Raw genomic sequence first — 15,460 nt, 5'->3', positions numbered from 1 at the left:
AAAGGTTGCAGCCAAGGGCACCATCAACTGTGCACCATACACACAGCAGTTGGCCACAACCTAACTTACTTTTGTAACTGCCAAAAACCTATCAATCACATTTTAAATTTTGTCACCCTCTCATTTTTTCTATCCTTATCTAACTCTACACAGCTCCTGGAGCTTACTCATTCTGCTGAGCACTCCTCTTGTGACTAAAATTCGCTTCTGGATTTTGTGCAACAGCGTCATCTTCTTGGCTGGAGAGCCTGCCATTAATTGTGGTATTGACATGAATCTTGGATTTCCTAACTTGGACATATCTTGGATTAGCCACAGAGGCATGAAGTGGGATCAACTGTTACCAACGTCTGAGAGAATTTTGGATTGTGATCACCAAAATCTGCTGACAGTGCACTGTGATGGAATGCCCTAAGCATATTCGATCAACCAAGGATTTGTAGAGTGCAGCAAAACACCCGTGAGGTTCTCAAGGCACAGGAGTTGCTGCTTGCTTTATGGAGATCTGTTCATTCGGACAGCCAGCGCTTGAGTCCTTTCCTGACTTGCTGGAGCAATGGATTGTCCTTAGGTACAAGGGGAGGTTGTTCAAAGCTTTGGCTGTCAGGTGTGAAAAGGAGAATCCTCCGCTGTTGCCTTGGTGGATCTGAGGGGTGTTTGTGAGGAAGAGAGAGGCAGATCATAGGTGGCTGATTGGTTGGGGGAAGGTCAGGTGTTTGTTATTGTAAAGTGTGCCTTTGTTGTGCAGGGCTTTTTATGCGTGGGTCTACATAGTGAACTCGTATTTCTTCTGGACCAGGAGCCAGTGTAACTTCCTGAGGTGGGTTTGCGATGTGGGTGTTTCTGAGGAGGTTGAAGATGAGTTTAGTGGCTGTGTTTTGTATTTTCTGCAATCTCTTTAGCAGGTGTCTGTTCATTCCTATGTAAAGTGTGTTTTCATAGTCCATCCTGCTGGTGACAAGGGTCTGCTTGAATATCCTTCTGGTGGCGACTGGGAGTCCTCTGAAGTGTGTGAGTTTACCTGTTTCTTCATGGAGAGTTTGCTGTCCAAGTGGATGCAGAGATTGAAGGCATGGTCTGTCATGGTGAGGATCGGGCTCAGTTCAGCAGGTCACCATGCGTTGTGCCATGGAGAGGTGCTGTTCCCAAAGATGATGACTTCTGTCTTGTCCATGCTGAGCCTGAGGCAGTTGTCATTCACCCAGTGGGAGATGTTCATCATATATCTGTGGAAGTTAACTCTGGTGATGGAGGGATCTTTTGACAGCAAAATGAGGAGCTGGGTGTCATCAGACATAGGAGATGATGTTAAGTCTATGTGATCTGAAGGTGCAGGAGGGGGGCATGTATTTGTTGAAGAGGGTGGGGCTGAGGCATGATCCTTGAGGAATGTTGCAGATGATCTTCTTGGGTTCTGATGAGAACGTAGGAGACTGTATCTCTGGGTTAGTCCAGTGAGATATGAGGTGATCCATTTGAGGGAGTCTCCCTGGATTCCAATGTGGTGGAGTCAGTTGAAGAAGATGTGATAGGAGACAGTGTTGAAGATGGCTGACAGGTCCAAGAGGATGAGGGATGGCGTTTTATTGCAGTCCAGGAGAGCTTTGATGTCATTAGTATTTGTGATCAGGGCTCTCTCAGTGCTGTGGTTGGCTTACAACCTGATTGAGAGGATTCCAGGAGGTTGTAGTGCTCCAGGTATTCAGTAAATTGTTGGCTAATTGCATTCTTGAGAACCTTCACTGGAAAGAGGATCAGGGAAATGGGCCAGTAGTTCCTTGGTTCTGCTGGGTTGGTGAATGGTTTCCTCAGGAGGGGTCTAACTGCAGCATTTACAGTCTGCAGAACAGGAAGTTGAGTTGATGAGGGTGTTAAGGACCTTCTTGAGATTGACTCCAATCATCTTGCTCCCAAGGTTGAACATGTGGTGGGGGCAGGGGCCCCTGGATGCACCCGAGTGCATAGAGTTCATGATGGAGATAGTATTTGAATTATGAGAGGGTCCCACTGGTTGATCATGTGTTCAGGGTTTGTGTTGATGGGTGTAAGCAAGCCGAGGATGTCCGTGGTGGTGGGTTGGGGTATGAACTTTTCGTGGATGAAAGAGATCTTGTTGTGGAAGAAGTTTGCCAGAGTTTCACAAAGTTCTTGGGAGGGGCTGATGCTGTCCCCAGCAGCTGCAGGTTTGGAGAACTCCTTCGCGATAGCATAGATTTCCTTGCTGTGGTTCATGATAGCTTCTATGCGGTAAGCTAGAATCCTCTTCTTTCTTTCCGGAAGCGGTGGTACTGGTTGAGTGCTTTCCTGAAGGTGGCATGGTCCACTGTCTCTTTTCTGGTGCTCAACTTCCTCTCTAGTTGCCAGCAGTTCCTTTTGGTGAATTTCAATTCCATGGTGAACCATCTGGCTCTTCTGACAGGTCCTTTGGATTTGGTTGGCTTGGTGATGGCGATGGTGTTGGCACATTCAGTGATCCATTGGAAAAATGTCTTTGATAATTTATTCCAGTTTCTGCCTTTGGAACTGGGGGGTAAGGTTTCAGGGTTGGTAGGTGTTGATATTGTGAAGTGGATGCTGTAATGGTCAAACCAGGTGAGGAGAGAGACGTGATTGTACTTGACGTTCAACGTGAAGATGAAGTCCACGGTGTGCCCTGCGATGTGGGTAAGGTCAATAGAAAGTTGCTTGAGGCCGATGTTACTCATGCTTTCCAGGAGGTCGGTTGTGTTGGTGTCTCTGGGGTCTTTGAGGTGAAAGTTATGATCTCCCAAGAAGATGTAGTGCTTGGAGTTGATGGCGATTGGGGCAATAATGTCAGGGTCAGCATTGCAGAAGCTGGGGCTTGGTCCTGGTGGCCTGTATGGGAGGGTGCCTCTAATGTTGCTTTTCCCATCTGTGTGGAGTTGGAAGTTGAGATGGTTCAATATATGGGTCGATTTGTCTGAGGAGGTTGTGCAGCGGAGGGTGTCCTTGTAGATGATAGCAATTTCACCTCTGTGTTTGTTGGTTCAGTCCTGGTGAATTATCTTGTAGCCTCCAGGGATGGTAATGTCTAGTGCGAAGATGGGATTCAGCCAGGACTGTTGCATTTGAAATCCAAAAGAAGGATATCCAAAAGAAGGAAACCTTTTCACAATTGATGTCTCCCTTTCCTCAAACTGCCTTTGTATATTCTAATATATATCTAAGGCAGAAATGGCAAAGGTCAAAAAAGATTTGTCCTAAGATTGAAAAATCCATGAAGCATGTCAATAAAATAGTTTCCGTATTTCTTTATGACTATGGCATGGGTCCCATACAACGCAATATCATCCAGTTTGATATGCTAGGTGTCTATAGGCGAGATGGAGTGCACTTCAGAAGGGAACAGGATCTTCTTTAATAGCACCAAGGAATGCATTCAGTTGTATGTGTAACTGAACATTACACACTATAAACACAAGGGAATTTATGTGATTATTTCATAGTATAAATCAATTTTTTGGAATACTGACACTGCAAGAGTCTCTCGAAAGAGAGGGAGCACATAAGTGCCTGCTCTCACTCCCATATTTGTCTAGCTTGTGCGAGAGTCTCACAAGATCAAACATTCAAATTATATTTAATGCATAATAGCTCTGCAACGTAGGGTGTGAGTATTAGACTGTGCAAATAAACAAGCCTCTATACTACAACCTTTCCCTTGAAAAAGATTTTCCATACCCCACTACTATTGTTTTACATTTTGTACAATCCTGCGAGATCATTGTCTAAACATACTCATCTTACTTCCCAACATCTTCCAATCTCAACAGTCATACATAATACTGTGTGCACAGCAGGTGATAGGAGTGCGTATTAGAGTATAAAAATGCACTATTCTCTTTGCCAATACATTTCTCTTGTATCAGGGTCCCTAAAGTACAGCATCGATAAGGACTGATCTTTCAACTAACCCCGACGGTTGCATGACAAGTCACCATAGCTGCATAACAAAATAATAGGCTTCTCCATTCCCAACTGTTTCTAGAATAAATGATGTGCATACCACTGTAGACATACATATACATGCTGTGGCACACTTATACTCCCTTATGATGGAACTGACAGGTTTGGTGAATAATTCAATCTAAGCTTTACTAAAGTGATCACCCACAATCACATATTTACATCTAGTGCACCAGTAGCTTCTTATTCATTTATACTGAAAAATACCACTCCCTCAACCAGTCTATTTTCATATGTTTGCAATTAAATTATACCATGGCATAAACCCTGCTTCCATAACAATTTCTAAAGTAACAGAATAATTTTAACACACCTTTGCTAACACTCAGCATAGTGTTTCACTCTATAAACAGTAACATCACTACTCAAACTTCTCACATGGCTAAAATATATATACAATGAGGTAAAATAAAAAGTAGAGCTAATATGATCAGATTCTTTGTTTTATAATTTAAGAAACAGTACCTTATTTACTGACAATTATGTAAAGTTGAAACACTTCATTTTTAATTCAACCTGCAAACCTTGCTCATATCTTTCTACATTGTAATGTGTACATCTCAAAAGCTATATCAACACATCTACATCTACCCAAACAGCTTTTCTCACCTAGTATAGAATAGGATTACCAACATTAGAACAATTATTTACACTTTACAGCAAGGTTTGTAAAATAAATCATTAAATACCTGAACTTGAAGTTCTTTTTTGAATGAAGATAAAGATACCAGTGTATTTCAGCTCCACAAAAATTCACGTCTGCTGGGCACAACTCAAACAGATTTCCTTCTTCTCCAAAGCACCAAGACAAACTGAGCTGTCTCTGGTTTTGCAGCCAGTCACATCACAGCATTTCATCAACCATGCAATAAGAATGGCAAATATTAGTTGAGCTTGGCCCTTTTTTTTTTACTCCCCACAATAGAATCTTGCAAGATTCCTGCTGGATCATAAACACCTCATGGCAGGCTCCGTAATTTTCCATGATGGTCTCGCCAGTGTCTCTCAAGAGTGTAACTTTTTTAAAATAAAAATTAACTATCTACTCATCATAGTACTTATCTCTTACAGACTTTCTCTTAGAAGCAAGTACCACAGTACCACTTATCTACCAATAGAATACTTTGTGAACTCACCTACTCATTTTTACTATTTACAATCCTGCAAGAGTCCTGTGAGATAATAAAAATGAGTTAAAAACAATTTACATTTATAATCTTTACAGTAGTTATTCTTTAGACACCTCATCTCTAAATCTAGGGGAACAACACGCCTTTCTGCTTATGTAACTTTTTTACTTCATTTTCACAACACCAATTTTTCACAGTAAACAGTAATGGTCACCATTTAATTTCTAACATTTCAACTGCCAGCCAATCAGAGCACTCGCACGACTCAAGGGAGCCTCTTGGTCCTGCAAGGGCGTCAATACTCATGAGATACACAGGCCTCTCGACAAATAATAGGGCTCCATTTTTTAATTTGCACTCTCACTGGATTCTTGCTGGTCCAACTGCCAAAGTTTTTTACCATACAGAATGAATTTATACCAAATCACAAAAAGCACAATTTGCAGACAAATATCTAGCTCCCTATTGAATTTGGTGTAATTCCGTAAAGCAATTTTTGCTAAAATCTTTCTTAAAAGAGCCCTTTGGAAAATGCATGGAGTTTTTATGTTTTAGGATCTCTTTTTTTGAGTGGGTGTGTAAGAGTCTGTGTGGATCTGCATGTGTGTGTGTAAGTGGCTGTATGGGTGTACACATGACTGTGTGAGACTGTTAGTGAGTGTGCGAGTAGATATATAGGTGTGTATGTGAGTGTGTGAGTATGTAGTAAGTGTGTGTGCGTGTGTACATGGGTTTGGGAGTGAGTAATGGGTGTGTGAGTGCATGTGTGACCCAATTGTTTCTGAGTGGGTGTGTAAGTGACTGTATGGATCTGTATGTATGTGAGTAAGTGACTGGATGGGTGTGTTCATGGCTGTGTGACTGTGTTGGTGACTATATGGCTCTGTGAGTGGCTGTGTAGGTGGCTGCGTGAGTCTGTGAGTGGGTGTGTGAGTGGCTGTAGGGATATGTACATGGGTGTGTGAGTGCCTCTGTGGATCTATGAGTGGGTATGTGAGTGGTGTTCTTGGCCTCTGAGTGAGTGTGAGAGTGGCTGTATGGATGTGTGAATGGGTGTGTTAGTGGAGTTCTGGGTGTCTCAGTGGATATGTAAGTGATTGTGTGGGTGTGTAAGACAATGTGTGAGTGGGTGACCACGCTAAGCACAGCGGTGAATCCACAGATCCTTGGGCATGTTTTTACACAATTTCTTCCCATGTGGGGTCTTTCACAGACCCCTCCATCAGTCCCATGGGGTAAGGATACCTCTTTCTATGACTTTGTGCATTTGAGAAAAAACATAGAAATTCAGCTGTGACTGAGTTAGAGTTATTTCAAGTCACTATAACTCGTGCCCTCGGGTAACTGTAACTAGGGCCCTCACCATGCACTGCTGATCACCCCACATATTGCATTAGTAATTGCATCTTCTTTGACATCATTGGCAATATCTTTGCAACATTTGCAGTAAAATTATTAACATAAAGTGTGCATGGTGGGGCGCAAGTTATAGTTACCTTAGGACACGAGTTACTTGAAATAACTTTAACTCTATTCATGGTTTTATGCTTGTAAATTCAGATTCTGACAATAACGTCTCTGTAAACTTAGTTTTCTTTAGTGTGCGCGGGAGCAATTCGCCTTTGCTCCTGCATGCAGGGACCAGCTAACAATTCTGTTCCCTGCGTGTGGGAGCAATCCTTTCATCTCTTTTCCTGCCCGCTTCACAGCAGGCATGAAAATAGAAGAACGGTCTGCTCCAAGTGAAAGCAAACTGCTGTCTCCCAAGGGTGGGCACATCAGGAGATAGGCAGCCCGCTCTGGGGGGGGAGTGGTGGTCCCCAGGGACTTTAATGGCTCTAGAAGAGGGTCTGAGCAGCCCCCTCCTTTAGTTCAGATGAGCTGGTCCCAGGGAAATGATAGTTCCCAGGGCCATATCTGGCTATGGATGGCTGTCTGCATGGCCCACGTCAATAGATTAATTACACACTGAGGAGTTGGTGGTCCCTGGGGTAATACCCAGGTATTGGAGGGAGCTCTACACAGCCCCTCTCCATTTTTTCTCAAAAGCCCTGTGGAGGTCGAGTCCCTGGGGCTCCAAAGAGCCTCTGGTGGGGGTATGTGTAGCCTCCCTGTACTATACTCATAAAGCCCGTGGAGGTGGTGGTCTCCAGGGCTCAAAGGAGCCCAAGGAGGTGGGTGAGTGTACCTACCTCCTCCCTTTTTTAAAAAGCTGCATGTCCCAGGGACCTGGCCCACCCAGGGCTCATAAAAACCATGCGCAGGAACCTATACTTTTTAAAAATTATTTTTGGCCAGATCCGCAGATCCACTGAAATTTCTGCCAACATTTTAAAAAAATGCTTTTAACCATAATGGTGTGCCGGGGGGACCTCAGCATCAGGGCTCGGGGGTCAGGGTATTCGTACTCTGCCCCTTTTCTTTACTTTTACTTTTTTCTTTAGTCTTGGCTGAGTCTGAGTCCCAAAATGACTGCCAACACGTCCAGGTTGACTTGTTGGCAGCCAATCAGAACTTAGCACAGGGACTGTGTGATCCATGGAGGATCTGTCTGTGTCCCTAGATATAAAAAAAATGGTTTTCAGTTAGTATCTCTAAAACTAATGAACAAATTTAAACCAAATCACACAGCACACTTTCTGGACCAAGAGCTGGTATTCTGAACATTTTTGTGTATTTCCGTCCAGCGGTTCGGGCTGTAGTTATGTTCAAAATCCCTATGGGAATTTGTATGGGAAAAATGAGTTCTGGGACCATCCCTTTTGCTTGGGCCCTGATTGATCATTCACTCTCAAACCTTAAAAAAAGCAATTGAGCTGAGTGGCAGCTTCTCCCACCCCAAAAGGCTTGTCTGGCGTTGGGGACCACAACATTCATGGCTGAAGAGGAACAGAGACTACTGGCAGGGAAGTATCACATGAATTTGTGAATTAAAATAAGGTGGCCCAGAGCCATGAAGAGCCTTAAAAGCCATGCACAAGGCTTAAACTTTATACGTTTTTTTATGGGTAGCCACTGTAATTTATCCTCTTGGATGCCATTGATGTAATGGTTATATTCTCAGGTACAGCGTTGCTGTGCCAAGGAGATAACCATCACTTCCAGGGACTGACCCGTGGCCACTGTCACCGGCAGGGATGGCAGCAGGAGAACTCCCACTACCACCCCTCCCCCTGCGCATCTACTGATGGCTGCGAGCACCACGCACTGAAATCATCAGAGGCTGCCGGTCTTAGGAGAAAGAGGTGAGTTTCTCCTGCGGCAGGGTTTTTGTTTTCCTATCATAATTTTCACTGCTATCATGCAGAAGGAATTCCTACTAGACACCAGGGATTTTTTTAAAAATTATTTCACTTAGGCAACTCCCAATGGGCACATTACTGTTTGCCATTTTTGCCCCCCTTGGGGCAGATCAGACTATTTTTATTAGGCCCATCTGCCTCTAAGGAGGGGGCAGAAACCACTGAGATATCAGGGATTATTTGTTGTGTTTGTTTTTTTTGGGGGGTGCGGCATCTTGAGCGAGGATCACTCCCCCTTAGGGGGCAATAACTTTGGGTGTTTCTGCTCCTTTTGGGGGCAGATCGGCCTATTTTTGTGAGGCCCATCTGCCCCCAAGAGAGGCAGAAACCACTAGGCACCAGGGATTGTTTTGAGTGTGTATGTTTTGTTTCCGGGCAGCCCCTTGGGCAAGGGGCCCTCCCGTTAGGGGGGAATTAATTTTGGCCAACTCTGCCCCCTTTACAGGCTGAGCAGCATATTTATATCAGACCCATCTGCCCCCAAGGGGAGCAGAAACCACTAGGAACCAGGGATAATTGTGTGTGTGCATGTTTTTTGCTTGGGGCGGCGCCTTGGGGAAGGATCACTCCCCCATGGGGGCACATTACTTTTTGGGATAATGTACCCTGTTTCCTCTAGCCTTTCACTTGCGGGTGCCCCGCCAGCAAAAGGCTGGAGGAAGGGGTGCTCCGGGGGCCCTCTGGGGGATCTCTGGGGGCCCCTGCCACTGCCCATGCACTTGGCATGAGCAGAGCAGGTGTCCCTGTGCAGTGCCCCGTTGCGCAGGTCACTGCCTGATTTATGTGCAGTGATCTGCGAGACAGGTGCTGCTGCACGTGGCACACTGAGGCATTGACAACAGCTCCATGTGGAGCCGTCGGCAATGTCCCGGACCTTCATTCTGCTGGGCTGGCAGGTGGAAACACTGTATCCTCCTGCCGGCCAAGCAGAATGTCATTTATGCGGCAGACAAGGTCTCAAGGGGGCTGGCGGTCTGTAGAAAAACGCCAGCATGAACACGGCGGTGTTTACCGCTGTGTTCATAAGGAGGGCCTAAGTGTCTGGAATATTCCCTGAAGAAAGCACCAGTACAACAAATATGTGTGGAACAGATGAGGCACATTTGATCAGTGAAGGGCAGCTTTCAGTGTGCCAGGATATATGCCCCAAATAGGTTTACGTAATGCGTGCCACACTTTACAAGATTATTTCTGATAGACCTCAGCAATGACAGTTGAAGTTCCATACTTACCTGTCAAAGATTGCGAATACATACACATTGTGAATGTCAGGAACTGGGATGACAAATGTTTTGAGTAGCTGATGTCATATTGCAGCCAATCTGAGAGCTCCTGGGTCATAGGGGATACAAATAGTCATACATATAAATCAATACAGAAAGCAAACTCTAAGGCATTCTTCTACCTTGGACAGTGCACAGATGAGAACACCCAGACAATCAATATGGACACCTAATTATCTAAAACTTACAGGATTTATTGAAATCTAAAAATAGCACCTTATTGAAATCTAACCTAGACACTATCCTACACTAAACTAACCTATACTAACTTACCTATACATATCCCTACAGCTATCTATCCAAATCTAAACTTATCTATAACATTTAATGCCACAAACTAACAATTCCCCCCCTTAAGAGAAAAGATATGTGTGGGACACATTAACTAAAGCAACACATGTAATAACTTAACCGATATCTTAAACAAATATATATATACATAACCCCCATTCAAATTCCAGAAACAAAAAGCAATATTCAAACCCACCATCAACTATACTTACTGTATCCTACAACTGACCACAAGTATTTAGCTAACCTATCACTACCCACCTAAAACCCACTAAAACTGATAACAATACACAACGGGAGAAGAGAAGGACCTGGGAGGCTGTGCATTAACAGGATTAAAGCTTCTTCAGGTTTTTTTTTGCAAAACCTCAGCAACTTGAAATTGCGAGCATTGTCCTGCTCAAGTTTGTCCAACCTTGCCATAATACCTGCGATGTCCCTCCTTATGTCAACCTCAAAGGTTGCTGTTGCGATTGCTGAGTATGCATAGGTGCTGTTGATGTGAAGGGGTTTGGACCAGGTGAGGGGCCCCTGACCCTTGATGTTTTGACTGATGTGCCCTGCACAGTCATAGCCTGTTTTGGAGGTCCTCTATATAGAAAGGCAAGCCAAGCCCCGAAGAAGTTTTGCGCCAATATCTTCTGGCAACTTCCGGTACCCTGCCTGTACCTCCATGATGTGGCAAAAACACTCTGGCCTCTTATCAAAAGCATGCTTCTGTGCTGTGGTTTTAGTGGTAGCTGAAATATGAGGAGAACATGTCACCAAATACTGCATTAGGTAGAGGTAGAACAAACATGCAATGTACACATCATTCCCAGATGACACATGCTGTCCACTAGACGTTCCACATCAATCTCAATCACCAATTCAAGACTAAGGCGGTCATTCCAACCGCGGCGGGCGACGGTCGCCGCCCGCCATGCGGTTACCGCCGAATGACTGCACCGCGGTCAAAAGACCGCGGCGGCCATTCTGGCTTTCACGCTGGGCCGGCAGGCGACTGCCAAAAGCCCGCCCGCCGGCCCTGCGGGAAAGACCCAGCAACGATGAAGCCGGCTCCGAATGGAGCCGGCGGAGTTGCTGGGGTGCGACGGGTGCAGTGGCACCCGTCGCGATTTTCAGTGTCTGCACGGCAGACACTGAAAATCATTATGGGGCCCTGTGAGGGGGCCCCTGCACTGCCCATGCCAGTGGCATGGGCAGTGCAGGGGCCCCCAGGGGCCCCACGACACCCGTTCCCGCCATCCTGTTCCTGGCGGTAAGGATGGCGGGAAGGGGTCGGAATCCCCATGGCGGTGCTGCGAGCAGCGCCGCCATGGAGGATTCTTTGGGGCAGGGGTAAACCGGCAGGAAACCGCCGGTTGCCCTTTTCTGACCACGGCTTTACCGCCACGGTCAGAATTGCCCATGAAGCACTGCCAGCCTGTTGGCGGTGCTTCCGCGGCCCTCTGCCCTGGCGGTTCTCAACCGCCAGGGTCAGAATGACCGCCTAAATTTCCTACCAGCCATCTATGGTACCATGTACATGTCACTGGGATAAAGGCTATTCACTTATTACCAATAGGGCCCAGAGGTAATTGGACTAGTTCCTCCTTGTGCAACATTTGTGTTATCATACTGGTAGGAATCAAGTGGTCCAACAAGTCCCAAACCCCGTGCCACAGTCACAAAGTGGTGCAATGCATGCATTCCACCACATTCACACTCCTTGTGCTAAATTAAGCCTTGGCCAGGAATCATGGATGCAAGGTGAGGTTCACATGGTAGGGGGACAGAAACAATGGCACTAGGAATTCTACTAAATGCCAATGCATCATTCATCTGTCCTTGGGTTAACACCTGCTCAGAGAATGCGTTACAAGGAGCACATCATAGCTAACAATGGGCCTCTGTGTGCAGTTCAAGGTTAGTGCCCATATAGTTTGCCCTAAGCCTGAACAGTGCATCTATTTTGTGTACAGATTTTTTACCTAACACCCTGTGGCATGGTGTGCAAAAGTTCTTATGCAGCAAACACATGGTGGCAGTATGGATGCCCTAAGGGGCACAAGAAGAGTGTCACTGCACTGGCGGCAGCAACAGTAATCCTTCTTATTGAACTACATGTGCACATGCATGTTTAACATCTTCTAGGTACCAGGTATACACTCAGCATCCACATTCTATAAACACATGATGTGACCAAGCTCACTCACAATTATCATAGTGGGTAGATCATGTTGGTTAATCTGCATACATTTAGTTTGCTACAATCCCTAGACATGGCTCACACCCATCTGTAGCAGTGTTTTTTTCTCATTGTGTACTCAAATAACTGTTGTCCAGCACAATTAGGCTCTTTGCACGGCTGCTGCCTCACTTAATTTCTGAAGAATAGTGAGGCATAGGTGGTGCAAGAGTCACTTTCATAAGCTCCCTAGAGACCTCAACACATACACATCATTTGTACCATGTCCTGAGTAACTTAAATGAATGTGTGGCACGTAGGGGGTCATTACAACCCTGGCGGACGGTGTTAAAGTGGCGGTAAGACCGCAAACAGGCCGGCGGTAAAAGAATGGGAATTATGACCGTGGTGGAAACCGCCAACAAAGACAGCCACTTTAACACTCCGACCACCACGGCGGTACAGACAAACAGCGCGGCGGTCACCACCAGCAGACAGGCAGGAGACAAAGTACCGCCCACAGTATCACAACCTACCAATCCGCCACCTTTTCTGGGGCGGATTCACTGTGGATAAAAACACGGCGGAAACAGCCATTTCAAAGGGAAAACGCTCACCTCTACACACTCCACGAGGAAGGAGGACACCATGGAGCCGGAACTCCAAATACTTCCTGCACTAGTCTTCCTGCTCCTGTACGACCATCATCAACGCCGGCGCCGAAGACAACAGTGAGTACTGCACCTACGGCATAGGGCAGGGGAGGCAAAAGTCAGGGACACACACATGTAACACCCCCACCCCCACCCCGACCCTCACCTACTACAACACACACACCAATGCATATCCAAACATTACAGTAACAACCCCCAACCCCCCCGGAAGAATGCAAAGACAAAAGGAAAATAGTTCAACCATTGTAATATATCAAAATACAGGAAGCAAATATATACAGATATATATACACATTCAACAAAATATACATCACGATTAGTAGTGCAGGTAATGCACCATTCATTATCCGTGGACCACTGGGCCCAAAATGCATGGGAGAGGCCCACATCAGATACTTGATCAAAACGGAGAGAACACTGCTGGGGCATCAGATAGAAATACAACAGGCACCTCAGGGGGAAGGGAAGGGGGGCTTATCAGCCGGATGAGTGCTCCACGCCAGATCCACGACGGGGCTCCATGCCCATTGATGTATCCTGGGGAGTGCAAAGCCACAGTCTCTCAAGTCTCTACAGTGGGTGGGTTGCCCACTGTACCATCCTAGGGAGTGCAAAGCCACAATCTCTCAAGTCTCTACAGTGGGTGGGTTGCCCACTGGACCATCCTGGGGAGTGCACAGCCACAGTCTCTCTAGTCTCTACAGTGGGTGGTTTGCCCACTGGACCATCCTGGGGAGTGCAAAGCCATAGTCTCTCAAGTCTCTACAGTGGGTGGTTTGCCCACTGGACCATCCTGGGGAGTGCAAAGCCACAGTCTTTCAAGTGGATGACAGTCTCCACTGGTTCTGGAGGGGGACTGGTGCCCAGAGTGCTTCATCCTATTAAGGACAGAGGTAGTGGATGCATGTCTCCACTGGTTCTGGAGGGGGACTGGTGCCCAGAATCCTTCCTCTGTGAAGGACAGAGGTAGTGGATGACAGTTTCCATTGGTTCTAGAGGGGGACTGGTGCCCAGAGTGCTTTATCCTGTGAAGGACAGAGGTAGTGGATGACAGTTTCCACTGGTTCTGGAGGGGGACTGGTGCCCAGAGTGCTTCATCCTGTGGAGGACAGAGGTAGTGGATGACAGTCTCCACTGATTCTGGAGGGGGTCTGGTGCCCACAGTGCTTCCTCCTGTGGAGGACAGAGGTAGTGGATGCTTGTCTCCACTGGTTCTGGAGGGGGACTGGTGGCTAGAGTGCTTCATCCTGTGAAGGACAGAGGTAGTGGATGCATGTGTCCACTGGTTCTGGAGGGGGACTGGTGCCCAGAGTGCTTCATCCTGTGAAGGACAGAGGTAGTGGATGATAGTCTCCACTGGTTCTGGAGGGGGACTGGTGCCCAGAGTGCTTCATCCTGTTAAGGACAGAGGTAGTGGATGCATGTCTCCACTGGTTCTGGAGGGGGACTGGTGCCCAGAGTGCATCACTCTCCCCGCGACGGTCCCAGTTCCGTCACTGGCCCTGCCGCTCATGGGCTAGCGGTGCTTGAGTTGGGGGTCCTTGCCCTGTTCAGCGGTCTTTGCCCTGTTCAGCGGTGCTTGAGTTTGCAGTGTCTGACCTGTTCAGCGGTGCTTGCCATGGCGGTCTTTACCCTGTGCAGCGGTCTTTGCCCTGTTCAGCGGTGCTTGGGTTTGCAGTGTCTGACCTGTTCAGCGGTGCTTGCCATGGCGGTCTTTGCCATGTTCAGCGGTCTTTGCCCTGTTCAGCGGTGCTTGAGTTTGCAGTGTCGGACCTGTTCAGCGGTGCTTGCCATGGCGGTCTTTGCCATGTTCAGCGGTCTTTGCCCTGTTCAGCGGTGCTTGAGTTTGCAGTGTCGGACCTGTTCAGCGGTGCTTGCCATGATGGTCTTTGCCATATTCAGCGGTCTTTGCCCTGTTCAGCGGTGCTTGAGTTTGCAGTGTCTGACCTGTTCAGCGGTGCTTGCCATGGCGGTCTTTGCCCTGTTCAGCGGTCTTTGCCCTGTTCAGAAGTGCTTGAGTTTGCAGTGTCTGACCTGTTCAGCGGTGCTTGCCATGGCAGTCCTTCATTGCCCAGCTGGGCTGGGGCTGGCGGTCCTTCATTGGGCAGCTGGGCTGTGGCTGGCGGTGGCCTCCTGGCCACTGACGATGGGGCTGCCCTCCTGGGCACTGACTCTGGCGGTGGCCTAAGGCCACTGACAATGGGACTGCCCTCCTGGGCACTGACTCTGGCGGTGGCCTCCTGGCCAGTGACGATGGGGCTGGCGGTGGCCTCCTGGCCAGCAGGGATGATGGCGGTCTTCTCTGCCGTGCTGCTCTTCCCAGACTTTGGCGATTTCTTCTGCCCCTTCCCCACCTTGGGAGGAGTCACAGCTGAGTGGACACTACCCCGGGACCCTTGTGAGCGGCTTTGCTGGCTGGAATCTTCCCCCACTCCCGCTGGGCACTGTCCAACTTCTGGTGCTTCACGGGGGGGGGACTGGCTGTGCTGTGGCTCCGTGTCACACTGGCTGCCCTGGTGCCCGGTGCACTCCACATACCTCTAACAGGCACCCCTGGTACCGTAGATTTTTTGGCTGTGGTGCTAGTACGGGACCTATGAATTGGAGGGGGGGCTGGGAAAGA

The sequence above is a fragment of the Pleurodeles waltl genome, chromosome 8 (genome assembly GCF_031143425.1).
Source record: "Pleurodeles waltl isolate 20211129_DDA chromosome 8, aPleWal1.hap1.20221129, whole genome shotgun sequence".
NCBI classification, from domain to species: domain Eukaryota; kingdom Metazoa; phylum Chordata; class Amphibia; order Caudata; family Salamandridae; genus Pleurodeles; species Pleurodeles waltl.
Note: the sequence above shows the minus strand (reverse complement) of the source record.